We start from the raw sequence: 19,153 nt of genomic DNA, 5'->3' as shown, positions 1-19,153 counted from the left end.
TAAGGCTGCAGGACACGTATGCGACAGGTATCTATTTGGAGTCACCGTGGGAAGGTGAACCAAGCTCAGATTTTCCAGGAAGCAACTGTCGAATTTTAATTAGCTTTGAGTCCATTTCTCTGCTGGAAATAGCAGATCCCTGAGTACTTTTTCAATAGCCTTCTGGTAATTATAACAATTCCGAAAGGAATAATTTACACAACGTAGTTTTGTACGCTTAGAGGAACGAGAAAGGCTGCTACATGCCTGGAGTTACTGTCAGAGAGACGTTTAAAAAATATGAATGACAATAGTGTACACCATCTGGCTCGTGGTCTCCACCAGCATCTGGGACGGTGCTGTGCAATTGAACTTCCTGGGATAATACCAGCGTGCAGATCTGTGCTGTCTCATATAGTGGCCACTGGGCACACGCGGCCATCAGGCCCTTGAAATGGGGCCAGTGTGACTAAGGCCTGATTTTTTAACTTTATTTCATGTAAACGAATTGAGATTTAAATAGCACTTGTGACCAGTGGCCACCATATTGGACAGTGCAGCTCAAGGCACCAGGTGGAGCTCCCGGTAGCCGCCCTGCCATTTGGAGCACCACGGGGGCAGAGGAGGAAACCCAGAGGGCACCCGCGGAGCCACAAAGCCCATGGACTTCAGCTCAGCTGAAGCCTCTCGATTGGCTTCTCCGGTTTCTTATCCCGCAACAGATTGGAAGCATCCAATGAGAGAGAGAGGCAGACGTGATGGAAAGGAAAAGTTGAAATCCTTTTCAAAAGAGAAAAGAGAAAAAGAGTCTAAGATGACTGAACATAGGACAAGCAGGCTTTATACCGCAAGAGTATGGTATTTGGTGCCTTGGACCGTCGAGGAAATGTTAAGAGTTCAGGAACTTAAGAAAGGACAAGAGAGAGTAAGAGCAACCCTCATCCAGACCTTTGTCCCTCGAAGGTGGTGAACATATAGACGGTTTGGGCACATGAGTTGGTGAGTACAGTACTGGGTATCTGGAGGGTCCAGCTCTTGTTCACATCCCGTCCCTCCTACAAGCGAGAGATGTCCTGTGATGTCCTACTGCTCTTGGGCTGAAACCAAGTAACTACCATGACCCTCTGGCCTGCCTGACGGAGGTTTGTCCCCCACCCCTGCCTCAGTTGCCCCATTTCTCCTGACTCTCTGCTCTCCAGCGATGCTGATCTTCCTTCTGTTCCTAGAAGGTGCCATGATCCTTCCTCCAGAGGACTTTGTGTGCTCTGTCCCCTCTCTTTAGAAGGATCCTTCCACCCGGCCTCACCCCTCTCCCGCTTCGGACCCCAGTTCAAGCGCCCCTGCGTGGAAAGCCTGCTTACACGGCCACTCCTTCTCGCCCCATCTGGACCTGGTTCCCTTGTTATTCACTCTTCCACGTGAACTCCTTGGGCCAACACCTGCTTGAATACACGCGCATGTGTAGATTCCTCAGTGAGGTTACCTGCCTCATCCCTTTGTAAACTCCAAGAAAGCGGGGCTTGTGTCTGGCCTGATTCTTTCTCCTTTGTGTCTTCAGTGTCTGCTTCATATTCGAGAAATGCTAAGTGAGAGAATGAATGAGTTCTGGTGTGTTCCTAAGACAATTTTCAGGACGCCAAGTGTCCTCCAATTCCTAACACGTTCACATCTTTTTATAAAGTCTCTTAGTCTCTGGGATGACTCATCTCCTCTGTAAGAGCCATTTCTAAGTTCTTACCATCCCGTAACTTTTTGTCGTGAAATCCTCAGCCTTAAAATTCCACCCACTTCACCCTTATTTGCTCCACTGACTACAGTCACCCCCAAACTTCCTGTTTCCTTTAAACCATTCATTCTCCTTTGGCAAGCTGGACGGTTCTTGCCATCTGTGGCTCTTTCCTCAGCAATGCAATTTTCTTGATCTTTTTTTCCCCACTGTTTCTTTCACTTGATTTCCCTGATGGCCTTTGAACTCCTAGCTTACCTTCTCTCCGGCAGGATAGCTGCATTGTCTTTTGAGATTTTTAATTTATGTTCCATGAAATCTTTTTCTATCATCTCTTCCATGGACTTCCTCTAAATTTGCAATCTTTCTATTCCTTATGCTTTCCCTTTTGAAGAAAATATTCAAAAGTGGGGGAAATGAAACCTACACTAATTCCCAACTCTTCTTACCTCTGAAACATAAAACATTATGAAGTTTCTAAAACCTTTAGAGGTTCCCACCTTCTCATTTTCTGTCTGATTCCATTTTTTTCTAAACAAATCCGGAGTAAAAAACTCCCATTAACCCTATGCCCCCCTCCCTAAACCTCAGTTATGCCTCAGGCCTCATTCTCTTTTGTAGAATACGCGCTCTTCTTTGCTTAAATGATTTTCCCTTTCTAGTAGACCGTATTTAGTGCCATAAATACTTGATATAAATTTCAATTCAATTTATATCAATGCAATTCAATTTATATCAATTTCTTGATATAAATTTCAATTCTCTTTAGCAAGTATTTTGATCCACTATTATGTACCAGGCACTGTACTAAGGAAACAGTAATGAATATATGATGAAAGAAAAATCCTTATCCTTGTGGAGATTACATTTTACGGGGAGAGATGTAATAAGCATAGTGACATATATAATCTTAGATAGTGGTAGACTCTACAAATAATGCTATATAATAAATGCTATCTATAACAAAAGGATCTGAATTTATAACCCCTAGCCTACAAGACTGTCGTGAGCTAATCACATGTGAGCTAATGTATACATGATGTATAGAGGAAGGTTCATTATTCTTTTTTTTTTCAGAGAAGAAAGGATTTGTCACGTGTAGCAAGTAAGGAGTGGCTTCATTATTCTTGATGGAAGTCGTGACTGTTTTTTAAGCACAGAGTCCTGCCATAAAGGTATTAAAAATCTTGTCATTATTACTTTTTTTAATGAAAGGGAAGATTATTCACCTATTCGCTCAAGAGGCTTTTACGGGGTGTCTTCTGTGGCTGAGGTACTAATGTACATGCCAAGTGTTGCCACGAAGAAGAGAAAATCTGCGACATTCTGCCTTTGAAAGCAGCACTGAAGTAACAAGCAGACTCACGGTGGCCTTTGCCCGAGGAAGGCCACTGGGGGCAGAGGGTGAGCTGACGCATTACCCTCAGACTGCTCTGGGAGACTCACCTCCCACCCAGCCCACTTCCCATGGCTCGAGGTGGCAGAGCCCTGGCTGTTCTTTTGCTATAGTGTTTAAAGGTGCTTTATAAGGATAGCAAGGCCAAGAACTCAGACTGACGGGATTAGAGTTGGAAGGCACTTCGTGTGCCATTTGTCTATTTGTGTTCGACTGACCAATGATTGATTGACTATTAATTGATTGTTTTGGCTCTATCATCAAATAGGAGTGGAATTTTCTTCAAACTAAAACCTTAAAGGAAACAATGACCTCTGGGAGGAGGGGCAACAGAGAGAGAGAGAGAAAGAGAGAAACAGAGAGAGGTGGAGGGAGGGAGGGTAGAGAGAGAGAGAGAGAGATGGAGAATTGGCAGATAAACACCTGGTCCTGCCAAGGGGAACTATATTGAAAGACTTCATAGGCACAAATGTTTGCAAAAATAAAACAAGTTGTGCAAAGAAAGATCTGGAAGGGTGGTGGTAAGTTTTGCCCAAAACTGGCTTCTGCACATAAATTCATCTTGTCTCCAGACACTGTAGTTATCGGTGTTCAAAGAAATTGTTAACGTGTTTTACAAAGAGATGGAAGGCAAATCTTTAATGTCCTATCACCAGAGAAAGGTATAAATTAGAAAATATGAAAACATGAGATAGTAGGCTAACATTTCACAACAATTTAGAAAGAGGATATAGGTGGATGGAGAGATAGATAAATAGATAGAAAGATAGATAGATCATAGATAGATAGATAGATCATAGATAGACACATATATTCAGTAGGTCGATGGATATAATGGTATCCACCTGCTTGAGGAGGAAGCAGTTAGGGAAAGAGAACCGGTTCGGTTTCTTTTGATAAGAAGAGAAGATGTCAAGAGAGGGCTTGCCCCCGTGCCTGTGTGAGCTGGTCACATGACCAAGCAGCTGCACCAGAGGACGACTAAGACCAACGACCCTTGTTTCCCACCTTTCTGACCCGCACGCACCCAAAGGCACTTGGGTGGCTGCACTGAGGCGCAAGTATTCCTCAAACCTCCAGCCCTTCTGCACAGAGAGAATCGCCCCTGCAGTTTTCTCTCCCTAAGAGCCTTGTTTCCCCACCTTATCCTCTTTCAGAGAAAGACACAAGCCCTGTGCAACACTCCAAAGCTGGGAGCAGCTGGCTTCTCCCAGCGCCACTGGCACAGTTCCCCAAGCATCTTTTCAGTAAATCAATGACAAAGGAAAGAAAATATTTACCTGAGGTTCCCGCCTTCCTCGTGAAAGTCTAAAACGGGATAATTACAAAGCAGCCCGATGCCTCTTCCCCGAGTGGTTTAAATCCCAAATCTGCCTCTGAGAGCAGCTCTGAGTTTGAGCTCTGAATAGAGGCTGTGTGTTATTTTAACCACAAGGTTTCTAGCTGGGAGGGGGAGAGATGGAAATGAGCTTGGCAAAAGCAGAGGCACGGCCACCTCAAATGAAACGAGCTCGCAGAGCTGATGGAAGAGCTCGGGGACGTCCGAAGAACCCTCAAACCAATGTTTCCTAAACGAGAGGTGAAGTAACTGTGGAACATTCCAGAGGAGTAAGATAAGACACTTACGGTCTTTTCTAAAAAAAGACACATTGGTCCACCCTGTCTGATACCGTGTGCAGGGAAGCCCTGCTCAGAGCTGGCCCGGGGAGCCCTGGGCCCGGACAGGAGCAAAGTCACACCTGCAGTCAGCCGTGCTCTACGCAGCAGGGAGCCTAATGGGGGCTAAGGGACAGAGGGACCGGGGAGCGGGACCAAGTGCGACCTTCCATGTAGAAGCATCCTGAGAACCCGTAGGAGGTTATAGCGTAAGGGAGGAGCGCTTGTGGATTATGTTATTAGGGAAGATGGACGTGTGAGTGTGTGAGTGTGTGTGTGTGTCCCTCACTTCCCAAACAACTTAGAAAGCAAAGATCCCGCCTCAGCTTGGGCCTCAGTTAGAGACTCCCCTCGGCCTCAGCATTTTGGCAAAAGGCAAACGCCACCTTCGCACTTGGAGGAGGATTTATCGCATCACAGAATCAACAGCTAAAACCAGGGCCCCTGAAATGGCCAACGGTCCTTTACTGCCAGCCCTTCGCAGAGGCCAGAGGGGGTTAACTCCGCTTTTGGAAAAACTCAGCAGTGCTTCCCTTCAGCAGGGTCGTAACTCACTTTTATATAGAGTCTTTCATCTCAAAGGAGCTTGAGGTGTGTTTACACCAAAATATAAATTATCCTGTGCACAGTCATCTCGGGGACAAAAAAAATGGCCCAGCAGCCGCGGGCCAGGACATGGCCAGTCAGTTTGGAGCCGCAGGTTGACAGCAGCATGGGGCCAGGAGGGCCTGTAAGAAAGAACAAGAGGGACCTGTGATGCTAATGTTGCCCTTTCCTCCCTGGAGCTAGAAGGAGCCCCTCCCATGTGCGCGTTCCTTCTTGACTCCCCCGTGTCTCTTCCCTTCCTACCTCTACACACACAACCTCCTAAGGGACCTCGAAATCATAAACTAGGAGGAAAACAGTGACTGCGTCTTCCGACTGGATCTTGTAGACCAGGGGTTGGCAAACCCAGGCCGCTGCCTGTTGTCTTTAATTAAGTTGTATTGGTCATAGCTACGCTCGTGCATGCAGGGACTGCCTTTTGTTCCGCGAAGGAGGGGTGGCATGAAGGTGGCAGAGACTGTATGTCGACTATTGTTTCGTTTTGCATTGTTTAATTTTTTGAAAGTAGAAGAAAGGAACAAGAAGGCTCTCGCTGTTCTCTCTCAGGCTCTCCAGCAGAAGAAACACTGACTCATATCCCTCACCCTGTATTAGGGCCCTGAGCCTCCACTCTTAGTAACCCTTCATCAGAGAAACTCTTCACCCGTGTCCCCTCCCAGCCTGCTCAGCCCCACACCCCAGCTCACCAGCTTCATCCCCAAGAAATGACGGTGGCTGCATCCAGTCACTGTCTCAAATAGAAGCTCTGGGCGTGTCCTCAGGGGCCCTCACGTCCTTGTCTTTGCGACCCTTTCTGGTGACTCCCTCCTCCAGGCTCTCATCATAGTTTGTTCATTCTTCTCTCTGGTAGTTCTTGTCATTATATCCCAATGATCCCTTTCTGAACTCAATACAAACTATAAATGACTGTCACATGCTCATTCGTACTCAGTGGCTCTGGATGACCTACAGAATAAAGACTAATACTCTTCATACGGCATTATATATACATGTATATTTAATGATCTCCGGACTACGGGTTTCCCGAGAGCAAGAGAAATATCTTATTCAGCGTTTTATCCCCAGAATCCAACACAATAAGAAACACACAAGGGAACACCCTAGTCATAGGTGTTCTTAGTACAGAAAGGGCTCAATCTGTCTTACCACTCCGGAGCAGAACCTTAAAGGAAGTGAACTCAAGGGTGTCTGATACTCTCCGAGGACTAGGCTTTCTTAACATAGTCTTCCTCGGGGATGACCCTGGCCTCACCCTTCTAACCCTGGCGCTTCCGTGGGGCTGACTTTTGCACGTTCTTTGTTAGTCGACCATCTCATTTTGAATCTGTGCGGGGAGATCAGCATTGCAGGAATAGATACCAGCAGCAGCTAGAAAAAGACGGCCTTTGTGACAGCTAGGGCTGTCAGAAGGATTGGTAGGGTCCAGCACAGGGTGGGAAGTGTCCCTCTTCATGCTAAGGTGATAGCTCAGCTTCTGTGGTGTGGCCTCATCTGTCACGTGGCCAAGGGATGCAGACATGCCCCATCAGGTCTGGAGCTCATGGAAACCAGCCCTCTCACGTGACAAGTGGCACTGGCGCTGTACCAGTGGTGCAAGCAGGGTCACCACTGTCCTCATTTGTATCCGTTTTAATGGCCACAAGTGTGGCAAGACCTGGTAACATTTTGTGGTGAACAAAAGGTGGTAACCTGGGTGTACAGGACGTTTATTAAATGCGTGGCCACCCCACATCTTGTGAACAGAATTCGTGTGATTATCATGGACTCCACATTGAGTTCTTTTCTCAGTGCTTGGGCTGCGTGACAAAACACCACAGACTGGGGGACTTAAGCAACAGAAGTGTATTTTCTCACGGTTCTGGAGGCCACAAGTCTGAGACCAGGGTGCCAGTGTGGCCAGGCGCTGGTGAGAGGGCTCTTCCTGGCTTGCAGGCTGCCCGGTCACCTCTCGCTTTGTCCTCGCCTGCCCTTTCCTTGCTGCTTGTGTGAGGACAGATCGCTCTCTCTCTTCCTCCCCTACAAGGGCACCGATCCTATCAGATTCAGATCCCACCCTTATGACCTCACTTAACCGTAATTACCCCCTAAACGCCCTTGTTCAAATACAGTCATATCGGGCCTTAGGGCTTCAACATATGAATTTGGTGGGGGGAACACAACTCAGTTTGTAGCAGTTGCTCTTCTCCAAAGTGGAAGCCTAACTCTCTCCTCCAGCCTTCTCTGCAGCTGGGGTGCAGGCATATATCACAGGCTGGGCAGTCAGATGCCTTCAACTCAGTAAAAACAGGAAAGGGGTTGAACCCACTTTACAGGAGGTCAGTGCCTCTTGGCAGGGAGACATCAGCTCTAAGAGGCAGCCCTGGGGAGGGCTGGTCACGTGTCTGGTACCGATTTTCTGCTGGGTGAGTCCAGGGTCCCAGCCCTGTCCCTGCAGGGACAGCCAGCTCCCCACCTGCATAACTTGTGCTCCCAGCGGTGCAGCTTCTATGCCTGACCCAGGTCTCCTGTAGGTGCTGTGACCTACTGATAATTTTCAGTAAACCATCTTTTGGCTCAAACTGGCTAGAGGTACGAGTTGCAACAAAGAACACAGCTGTGTGTGACGGATGTGGGTGCTAACTTTTTAAACCGCTTAGTTCCTTTTGCTTGCTCTCTTGGCTGGCTTCTCCAGAGGGTTTCTCTCCCGCCCCAGCGCTCTTTGGAGTGAGTCTCTGGAATGTGACTCTGTACCGATGCTTGTGTTGTTTGCTTTGGGCTCATTCCTCATCCTTTTCCCACTTCACTTTGTACCATAGACGGTGTGTGGTGGGGGCGGGTTCAGCCCTGCAAGTTGTGTGTTGCAGGCTCTTGTGACACCTGGGTTCAACCCAGGAGAGGTACCGGCGGGGGACTGGGTGGCAGGAGAGAGGGGTGTTTCTCCCCATCTCTCTGCCTTGGGTATCCTCTCCAGCAGGGCTGCATCTCTCCCTCGGACTTCAGCTCTGCGGGGACCGGCCCCCAGGTCCATCTCCCATCAGGTGACTCTGGTTCTGGGTTTTAGCCCCGGGAAGCTGGGACCTCCTGCTACCTCTGATCGCCTCACATCCCTGTCGGGCTTCTCGATTTTCCATCAGCCGTGTCACCACCTCACTGCATTTACATGTCCTCCGTTTTAATGCTGAGAGTGGATCTCATGTTCCTGGTCAGACCCTGATTGATACAGCTACCCACGCCACTTCCACTTCTGGTCAAAGAGCCACCAGCCCCGTGGGCTGGAGTGGAACTCTCCGGGAGGCACCTTCGCCCTGTTGGGTAGAACTTTTCATCTTGCGTTGGAAAAAGTCACTTCTCCAAAGTGGATGACCATGAGACAAGTGTTGTCAGGTCACATACCTAACTCTTCTGGCCTTTCAGAGAATAAGAAACAGCCTTCGGAGAGACTTGTTGATGGAAAAAAACCATGATCAGAAACAGCAGCTAAATCCTTGCCTCACAGACCAGAACATCCCAGGAGGATAAAACAAGATGAAGCAGAGATGGGTCAGCGAAGGCTGATAAATACATAGGGGATTTAGAAAATTGTGCCTGGCTTTGAGAAAATAAAAAGTATAAAGACTTTTGCTTCTAGTTCATAAGGGGGAAAATGCTTCTAGTTCATAAGGGGGAAAATGAATACCCAAGGTATTCATTCTGGCATTATTTATTAAAATCAATCTAAGTGTCCAACAGTAATAAAATTATGTTTCATCATGAGACATTTTACCCCATGGAATAGTTTTCAACCAGTAGCCAAAACAATTATGAAGGTGATGTAGCAACTCGGGAAGTGTTTAGAGTGCTGTTAAATAAGTAGAATTAACAGAAGCAGATAATGTGTCTACTCTGTGATCACAGCCATGTGAAAATCAAAAACGCATAGAGACAAACTAGAAGTGTGGGAGTCAACGTGCTAAGATGATACCATGATAGGTGGATTATTCTTTATAAAATTGCTGTTCTTAAAAAATAAGGATGTTGGACAACAAGGTCCTACTGTAGAGCACAGGGAACTATATTCAATATCTTGTGTTAACCTATAATGGAAAAGAATCTGAAAAAGAATAGATATATGTGTGCACATGTGTGTGTGTGTGTATAACTGAATCACTTTGTTGTACACCTGAATCGTTGTAAATCAACTGTACTTCGATTTAAAAATTCAATAAACAAATAAATTAAATCATAAATAAATTTTTAAAAATTTCAGCCAATAAATAAATAAAATAAAAAATAAACAAAAATAGGATGTTTGTACAACAATGAATATTCTTCCCCTTCCTATCGTGACAACAGGAAGAGGACAGGCAGGGCTGAGAGGCAGCCACTGGCAGGACTTGGGACACATTGAAGAGGCATAGAAGTAGTGAAGAATATTAGAAAGAATAAGATACTCTGTACTGAGGAACCAGCAGTATTGAATTTTAGTGCTCTTTAGGACCTATGTAGAAACAGGCACACACAGGATTTGACCGGGCTTGAATTTTTACCCTCACTCCCATGGCATCGGCAAAGGGGCTGGGGAAGCTCCCTTCCTGCCACTATTAAAAGATGCGGAAGCTGGAGCGGAGAGGTGAGAAGGGACTTGCTGAGATTCACACAGCTGGAGACGTCTTCTTTGATTCCGAGTCCGGCATGTTGATCTCTGCTCCATGGTTGCTTCCAAACAATTAACATGTGGCTGATCAAAACCAGGGTCCTTTCAACAACGTTTAACTCAGATTCAATTTTATTTCATCTATATACTCACCTTGTCTTCTACCTGATGACTTTGAAGTTAATACCAATTATCATATGACCTAATCTGTTCATCCGAAATGAAGTTGATGTGTTATAAAAACAAGCAAACAAATAAACCAGGGTCCTCAGTGACCACAGATGGTTCTTCCTTGTTCATTCCTGAGACCTGGTCCTGAGTCCCCTGGGGCTGCTCTGGCCGCTCACAGCCCCGTGTGCCTGCCCCTCCCTCTAGATCAAAGCTGTCTCTGAAGTGGGGTCTTCTTATCTCCCCTTGTGCAGGCTTCCCGTTGACTGCATCTAACGCTCTGTGTGTCGATTCCCGGGCTGGAGAAGACCCGCTGCTTTCAGGAAGGGCAGCCTGCAGGAAGGGGAGAATTATAGGACCTACTCACAGGGCAGTTGGAGGATTAATTTTTTTTAATGTGTGTATGGGATTTAGTGCAGTGCCAGACACATAAGAAGCTGGCTAGCTGGTGGTCATGGTCGCCCTAGTAGTAAAACTCGGAGTAGCAGCAATTAACTAAGGGCTTGGGGTTAGAAATAGCCCCATGAAAACACTCCCTTCAGGAAGTAGGAGCAAGAGGAAAGGTTTCTTCTTTCTTCTCCCGCAAACTTACTTAATTCCTAGTTCTAGGGAGCTCACGTGCTTTCTTTTTAGCCCAAACTGCAAGAAATCTCACTTCTTTTAGCTTTTTTCTGCCCCATTCCTCACCCTCTTTATATCTTGTTCCTATCTTGGGTCTTATACCTTGTTTGGTATCAAATCTGTGCTGGATATAAATTAGTTGATTACAAAAGAAACCAGGTGTTTACTGTATGTAGCTTAGCTGAATGAGTAGGCATCTCTCGTTTCCTTGTTATATTGTGAATCAATGAATTTACACAGCAAATGTTTAATCTATTTACTGCAAATAAACGATATTTAGTATGTGCCATTCATTTAGTTACTGCTTAATAAATGATGGCCCCAAATAATACGCAGATTAACCTTAGCAAGAAGGCATGCTCTCCTAAATTTCTCATTCATGTAACTTCCTGATAAAATAGGTTCATAATTTCATTGATGAAAAGCCTTGTGTGTGTGTGTGTGTGTGTGTGTGTGTCTGTGTGTCTGTGTTTTCTCTCTTGAGCATGCTGTACCCACATGCCAAGGCATAGCTCAAACCTTACCAGCACCCAGTTATTCATTTATCCATTTGACAGGTTTTATTGAGCACTTGCTACATGTCAGGCCCTGTGTTAGATTAAGTTCTCCAATCCTCCATTTTTTCATGGTCAAGGCTTCCTCCAAAGCCTGAGGGTGATTAGTGCCTGAGCCGTTCATTTGGTATTTGGTATCTGCCGTCTGGCCTTGTAAATTGCTTTCTTATGACTGGCATTCTGTATCTCCCATCAGAGTGTGGTCCTCTCTAGAGCAAGGACCTTATGCTATTAATCTTTGAAGCCTCAGTATCTACCCCGTACATTGCCCTACATGTATTAGGTTCTCAATAAATGGTTTTATTAATATTGATAGTATGTCATCCTGGTAATTCAACATAAAATAAGTGGATATTACATGGAAAGTGAAATTGAATGCCTCCAAGCTCAGAACAATTTCTCATGTGAACATATTAAAGCACATCCAAGGCTCAAGACTAGAGGCTTATGGGACAGTCCAAGCCACAGACTAGTGAGGATGCAGGCAAACGTTTGAGCCAAGCTGGCTGTGCGAGCCTAAAGGTTAGCGCCTGCAACCTCAGCTCTGCCCGATGGGCGAACGGTCACCAGCCCGACACCACCGTTAAACAGGCCGGGCCTCAAAACGTATGATGAACATGGCAATGGGAGTGGCTGGGGGTGTCCCTCCTGAGAATGGACAAGCACGTCATGAACAAAATCCTCACTAGGCCCTAGGCTGAGTAGATTCGATCCTCTATGTTGGCCAAAAAGAGCCATCTTGCAAGGCAGAGTGGATGGAAAATGGTAGTTACCCAGCCAAGCCTTGTTTATCTCAATGCAGAATCGGGTCACTTGTAAGAGCCACGCTATTTAGTTTGAAGGTGCATGTGATGCAGGATATAAAAATAATTAATTTCATAAATCTCTCCAGGGAATGGAAAGCCAGTAGGTCAATGTGTGTAGTGTCTCAGCGGCCCATTGCTCCCTGGACCCCAACGCAAGACACACAGACCGCCTCCTAGGAGGCTGTTTCGGTTCCGTGGGACCGACCCCAAGTCTCAGCAGCTCTACCCTCTAAACACCAAGAACGTGATATAACTTCCTCTCATATCTTGGCAGTTCTCAGACTTGATGGGTCATCAGATTCACGTCCTGAACCTTTTTTTTTTTTTTTTTTAAAGCAGATTCTTGGGTCTCATCTCCATAGATTTTGATTCAGGAGGTCTTTAGCAAAACTTTCCAGGTGATTCTGGAAACTGGCCACGTTTAGGTGCACTGGTCTAGATCTCTTTCTTCTGCACTGTGCTCTGCTGGCTGGGAACGAGGGCTGGAAAAGACGTGTAGCTCCTGGTTGCGCCTGGGTCCTGCTCAGTGATGAGTTATTGGGAAGACAACACTTGCAGATATGAACAAGCAGAGGATAATGACAGTGAGGAAGGAAGGCTCGGGGCTCACGTAAGCGCTGTGTAAGACGGCCCGAGGCTGCAGGAGGCAGGGCATCCCTGGCAAGAAAACAGTGTTAGCAAAGCCACAGAAATCAGATTCATTGGGGGCAGAGGATGGGACCAGCTGCCTGCGGTGGACGAGACACACACTGGAGGTGATGGAAATAAATCTGACGTATGGATGTTTAACAAGGGGTTATGCAACTCTCTCTGTAGAACAGCACTGAGAAACAGTGACCCAGTGGAAACCGTGACTTGAACCAATAATTCCCGACACAGTCAGAGGACATTGTAATTGTCTGCCTGATTTCACAAAGTCCCACTTTCCCCTCCCTATCTCTCCAAAGAGTTCATCAGAATGGCATCCGGGCCCTAAGCACATCAAGTTTTCCCTTTGGGAGGTTTTGCAAATGATTCTTGAGAATTTCCGACTCGAAGATAAAATAACACTTGGCTAAACAAAATCTAAGAAGCACATTTCCACTTGGGCATGCAGTGCCTGAGAGAAGTCACGTCTCTCTACACACTTCACAGCCATGTCCGGGTGGGAACATGAGAGAGGAAACCTTTCAGGAAATGTCACCTCAGGGCCTACCTTGGTCCTAACAGGACCTAACACCCCATGTTGCCAGGAAATGTATCTACCAGTGTATCACAGAAGATCTCCTGTGAACCAGGCATCACGCTGAGCAGCAGGAGGTAGAGTTCAGTGTCTTACCTCAAGGAGCTCACCTTGCCCATTAGATTGAAGGAGGAGTCCAAATTTGCATGTGAGTATAGCACCTTGGACAGACTCAAAAAGACCATAAGAGCCCAGAAGGGTGATTGACAGATAGAAGAAAAGGATGAAACACTGAAGAAGTTCAGAAGGGTCCCCTCCATTGACAGGTAGGGGTCATTCATGAGTATCTTTGACTGTGGCCATGAGGATGAGTATGGTACCAAGACGGAATAGGCAGAGAATGGGCAGGAGCTAGGAAGTAACGTCTCCCTCACCTGCGGCATCAGCAAGAATTGTCATCACTTGCTCATTTCATCGTGGCTTTGGTTTCTAAGAGTGATGTGCAGAAAACAAGAAGGCAAGAGCAAAAACGGTTCCAGTAAGTCATTGAAAGGAGCCCTAGAGAAAAGTTAAATGATTCTCATTCTCTTCAAGAAAAGCAAAGCCAGAAAAGGGATTTAATAGAGCATTTAAACACTAGAGAGTTATTTTAAGGAGAAAAGCACTTCTCTATCTTAAAGTGGCTTCAGTGAGAGGAAATGGCTTTAATTTCAAGAAGAGAGGTTAATGAACTAACAAGGAAAAGTTTCTGGCATGAAGGACTGTTACAGATCAGATAACGGAAGAATTGGTGGGCTCTCCTTTCTTTAAGATGAGGAAAAACAGACTTGTGTCTGGAATACAGGATTCTGGCAAGGGGAAGAAGCGGTGGGTGATGGCACTCGTAAATTTCCAGCAATTCAGGCTCCGGCATCCTATAGAACAAAGAAGGTGGCTTTTATGACAACAGCAGCAGTAATCATAGCTATAGCCTTCACCTACCTAGTACTTGCCATGAGCCAATTTCGACCCTAGCCATGATATATATTAACTCTAATCCTCACAACAAGTGGGGCAAGTGACTACAGATCTTCCTCAACCTAAGAGAGCTTACATCTGAATAAACCCATCTTAAGTTGAAGATATTGTAAGTTGATCATGCATTTAATACACCTAACCTACCTTAAATGTGCTCAGAACCCTTACATGAGCCTGCCAAGTTGGGAAAAATCATCTAACACAAAGCCTGCTTTACAGTAAAGTGTTGAACGTCGCGTGTAACTTACTGACTGCTGTACTGAGGGTGAAAAGCAGAATGGCTGTAAGTGTAGGGGTGGTTCGCCTTCTGGTCACGTGGCTGACTAGGAGCTCCGATCCTGAGGGCGTATCCTACCGCATATCGCTCGCCTGGGAGAAGAGAAGAATTCAAAATTACAAGTATGGTTCCCACCGCCTGCCTATCACTTTCACACCATTGTAAAGTCAAAAAACTGCTGTCTCTCGTAAGCCGGGGACCGTCTGTATCTGCATATTACAGGTAAGGAAAGCGAGGCAGACACAGGTTCAGTTCCTGTTTCAAGGTGACACATTGGTAAGGACTGGGTTCTGAATGTCCCACTCCTCTCCACCCTGAGGACCTGCATCTCCCTTGTGGTTCTGATCAATCCCTTTCCCATCCCTGACTCGCTGTCCTTCTAGAAGGCAAGAAGAAGAAGAGCTCTATTTGAACTACAGTCTAGCCTTTGTAAAGTTTAAAGCTTGTGGTTGAGGGAAGGAATTCTTCTAAGACCTGGCTTCTCCCAGGATCTCCCTCTTCTCTGCACGTAGTAAACAGGCAGCCCCAGGACTCTTGGCTGGATCACCTCCTGGCTCAGCTCAGAATCCACTTCCCGTTATGAACCAGGGTCCAAATCCTTTATTAATTTACCTCCACGTGCCTCATCCCAAAAATTATTTATGGAAGCTCAAGGTTAAAATCAATTTTAGACTCAAGCAAACCAGTACCCCTGCCGCCCCAGGTCACCGAAGGATTCCTGAGTATATTCACCCATTGAGAGCCAGATGCTGCGGAGAACCCAGCCCTCATCCAGTCTCAGGTGTAACCAGACAAGTTAAGCAAAAGAACAAGATACCTTTGTTTTGGTATTATTTCAGAGGTGTGAGGGTTGGCCCTTAACCCACCAAAGGGAGGCTGTTTTCAGGTTGGAGACAGGATGGGAAAGAAGGAAGAAATGATGAAAAAGAACTTTGTCCCCCAACTATCAAGGGCAGTTTCCTTCAACCAAAGATAAATGGAAAACTTGACGGTAGCTTCCATGGCTTTCTGGAGAGTTCTGGAAAGAGAGAGCTTGAGACGTGAACGTCCAGATTTTAGTCAAGCTTCCTCTCACCTTGGGCCACAGTAATCTGGGTCCAGTGAGCTGGACTGTCCACAGTTCAGAGGGTTTTATTTCTGACGCAACCTCTATTCTGAAGAAAACTGTTAGCCACTTGGAAACAGGTGGTGTTCGGGGTTTTTATCTCTCTACCTTCACCCTGATTAGCTTTGGTCCTTGTGGGATTCAACGTTCAGCTCTTACTTCAGCAAAATGAGTAAGAGAGACCAGGGCCCAGCTCCCCCATCTCTGTCAGCAGGGCAGTATTAGTCTTGTCACTGGAGGCCCCTCAAGTTCAAGACCCTGTGGCTGAAAGGTGAGGAAGAGCAGCTGTGATTCCAGATGAAGCCTCCGGCCCCGGCGGCGAAGCCCCTCGGCTCAGCTGACACGTGGCCCACCTGCCCTTCACGCCGGAAATCCAGCCCCTCACACCCTCTTGTAAATCGCCTCACAGCGGGCCAGCAAGCGCCCTCCCCAGCTCCCCGCTCGGAGACACGGTCCAGAATCCGCTGACTCTGGGCGGCACGTCAGAGGAAGGTGGCAGCTGGGCAGGTCTGCGGGGACGGTGACCGTCACTGCCTTTCACCTCGTGTCACCATCACATAAGCCCCGGGATCGACTGCTAATAATTGAACAAGAGGGGGTGGACCACGGAAATGGTGGGAGGCAAGAGAAAGCCGAGAAGCGGGGCACACGGTGTGGTAGCTTGATGTGACCCTCTGTCACAGTGCTCTTAGTTTGGGGGACACCAGCGTTTCGAGAATCAGTGAAAGTTTGTATCCTTTCTCCAAAAAAAAAAAAAAAAAAAAAACACCACACCACGCATACCCACAACACCTTGCATACAGTTTCAAGGGGTTTTCACGGGTGCCCTGAAGCCCAGCTTTGGACGTGGACAAAAGCCCCATGAAGAATCCCTGCCCCCACCCTGTATGGGCAGACACACTGCTCCAATGAAGGCAGGCAAAGGGCTGGGGCTGCCCCGTCGGCCTCCTTCCCCAGACGCCTGTTGCTTTTAAGTCTTGCCGTCCTCGGGGGAATAGAAGACTCTGGTTCTGGTGAGCAGACCTACCTTGGGTTCCAGCTCACAGTGAATTAGCTGTGTGACTTTTCCCAAGAGACTCAACCGCTCTGAGCCTCAGTCCCCTCATCTGAAAAATGGGGATTACAGCAGCGTCTCCCGTGCGGGATCATCTGAAGTTTAAATAAGAAAGCGCACGTGCGCGCGCGCGCACACACACACACACACACACCCGCTTGGTACAGTGCTTAGCACACTAAGTGCCCAGAGTATATTAGCCAGGTGCAGTCCCTGTCAAAAGTCATGCCATCCACACATGGTCAGGGCTTGGGAGGAAGAGACACCGTCCATGGCGGCCCCCAGAGGTGACAGGAGCCACGGAGCTGACTCTGGGGCAGGTGTCCGTCCATCCATCCCAGGCTCCCGGCGCTGCTGTCCTGTGAAGTGGCAGAGAAGGTGAGCCTGAGACGGGGTGTGTGAGGGAACCTCAAACCCTGGGGCAGCTTTAGGGAAGTGAAAGGTATGCAAACAACACGAAACTCAGCTGTCAGACCAATAATATACACCAACACGGTAGAAATACCCGAGAACCTTGCTGCAGTTTGCCGGAGAGCAGATGAGAAAGAGAGCTTCCTCCCAGCACTTGGTGGCTGCGTCCCGAGTCCCACGATGCACTGCCGCAGCTCCAGAGGGACCATCATGAACCTCAGTCACCCAGGAGCTTCCAGATTAAGCCAGGAAGGCCTTTTCCTCAGGCACAGCCCATTGCATTCCTTTAAAAAATATGTCCTTGACAGCATCCGTCAAAGCCAGCCTCGTGGGACTTCCCTGGTGGCGCAGTGGTTAAGAATCCGCCTGCCAATGCAGGGCACACGGGTTTGAGCCCTGGTCCGGGAAGATCCCACATGCCGTGGAGCAACTAAGCCCGTGCGCCACAACTACTGAGCCTGCGCTCTAGAGCCCACGAGCCACAACTACTGAGCCCGTGAGCCACAACTGCTGAAGACCATGCGCCTAGAGCCCATGCTCCACAGCAAGAGAAGGCACCGCAATGAGAAGCCCGTGCACCGCAACGAAAAGTAGCCCCCGCTCGCCGCAACTAGAGAAAGCCCGCGCGCAGCAACGAAGACCCAATGCAGCCAAAAAGAAATTAAATAAAATAAATAAATTTAAAAAAACAACAGCCACGTGTCTCCCATCCTCTCTCTGTTTGTCAGACAGTCGCATGTCAGGGTGTTCAGGGCGGCGAGGGGGGAAGAAGATGGAGGAGAGAGGTGTAGGTTGGGGTGTGGAGGGACCAAGAAGGAAAGAAGACAGAGCATCCTTCCCCCCTGGAGCTTTGGGTAGAGACTGTTCACGTCCTAAGCGTAGGGGTAGTTGTGGCTTCGTGTTTCTTGTTTTCTAGGTATGCATTCGGCAGTGACGCCCTTGGACTGTCCATCCCTATGAGACCGTTCCAGGTTGGACCAAACTCATCGGTCTTCTAGGGAGCAAAATCGTTCCTCCGTGCTGCCCGCGGCAGTGGGATGAGGCCGAGCCCCGGCTCGTGCCAGTATCGGGGCTCGGGCAGGTGCTTCCAGCCGGCGGCACACGCAGGTCCCTCGGAAGGAGAGGCAGGTGGCAGACGGCTTGCACTTCGTGGAGGAGGGGGCCGTCATTCAGCAGAAACACACATTTCGCTCTGGAGCCTTGGTTCTAAAGCTGCTCTGTGCGATCTGTTGTCTGGCCTTGAGAATAACCGTGGGACAAAGCCAGCCAGGGAGGGAGAAAAGAGGCCGCTCAGTGCTGCCCGGGTCTAACCACAGACCCCTGTCCCCATGCTGACGAAGTCACTCTGCAGTATTGTCACAGCGGGTCCCAAGAGGGAACTAGAGGAAAGGTGACTGACTAGTCCAGCGGTCGGTGTGCGAATGCCACTCTGTGCGTAAACCATTTACCAAAGGCTCAGCTGATCCTAAGCAGACCTGGGGGGCTGAATCTGGGGACAAGAGGAACAGGGCCGAGCTCATTCTCAGGCCCTGCCTCAGCGGCCAGCGGACTCTCCCATCGTCCGGGGGCCACGGAGCTGGACGCCACTCCGCACCAGCCTGCTGCAGAGGCTCCGCCGAGGCCCCTGGACGCCCTCGGGCCAGGAAAAGGGGGGCCTCCTTGTGGAGCTCAGGAAAGGCCGCTCCTCTTTGAAGCCAGGAAAGCAGCCGGCGCCTTCCCTTCTCGGGGCAGAGGCTGACTTCTGTCCAAGACGCGGGTCTGAGACCTGGGCGGCACAGGTGCCGGGGCTAGAGCCCCCCAGCAAGGCCGGCTGGACGCCGACGGGCCGGGGGAGCTGAGGGACTGAGGGAGTGCCCCTGCTCGGCAAAGGCGAGGACACAGCGCACACACACGTGCACACACACGTGCACACACCCACACCACACACACTCTACCACAGGCACACATATATCACACACACACAACGTGCACAGACACACACACACTACACGTGGACACGCACA

General features: G+C 48.2%; 1 protein-coding gene across 1 annotated transcript in view; it reads right to left on the bottom strand.

The window, feature by feature from the left end:
• Nucleotides 1–4,512, bottom strand: part of JCAD (junctional cadherin 5 associated) — a 74,875-nt gene extending 70,363 nt beyond the window's left edge. Inside the window, exon 1 of the mRNA XM_049706467.1 lies at nucleotides 4,382–4,512. The gene's annotated coding sequence lies outside the window, so the exon portion shown is untranslated. The remainder of the gene's footprint in view (nucleotides 1–4,381) is intronic.
• Nucleotides 4,513–19,153: the final 14,641 nt, after the last annotated feature.

The sequence above is a fragment of the Orcinus orca genome, chromosome 2 (assembly GCF_937001465.1).
Source record: "Orcinus orca chromosome 2, mOrcOrc1.1, whole genome shotgun sequence".
In the NCBI taxonomy this organism is placed as follows: Eukaryota; Metazoa; Chordata; class Mammalia; order Artiodactyla; family Delphinidae; genus Orcinus; species Orcinus orca.
The sequence above is the reverse complement of the archived record's forward strand: the minus strand, read 5'-3'. Positions and strand labels throughout refer to the sequence as shown.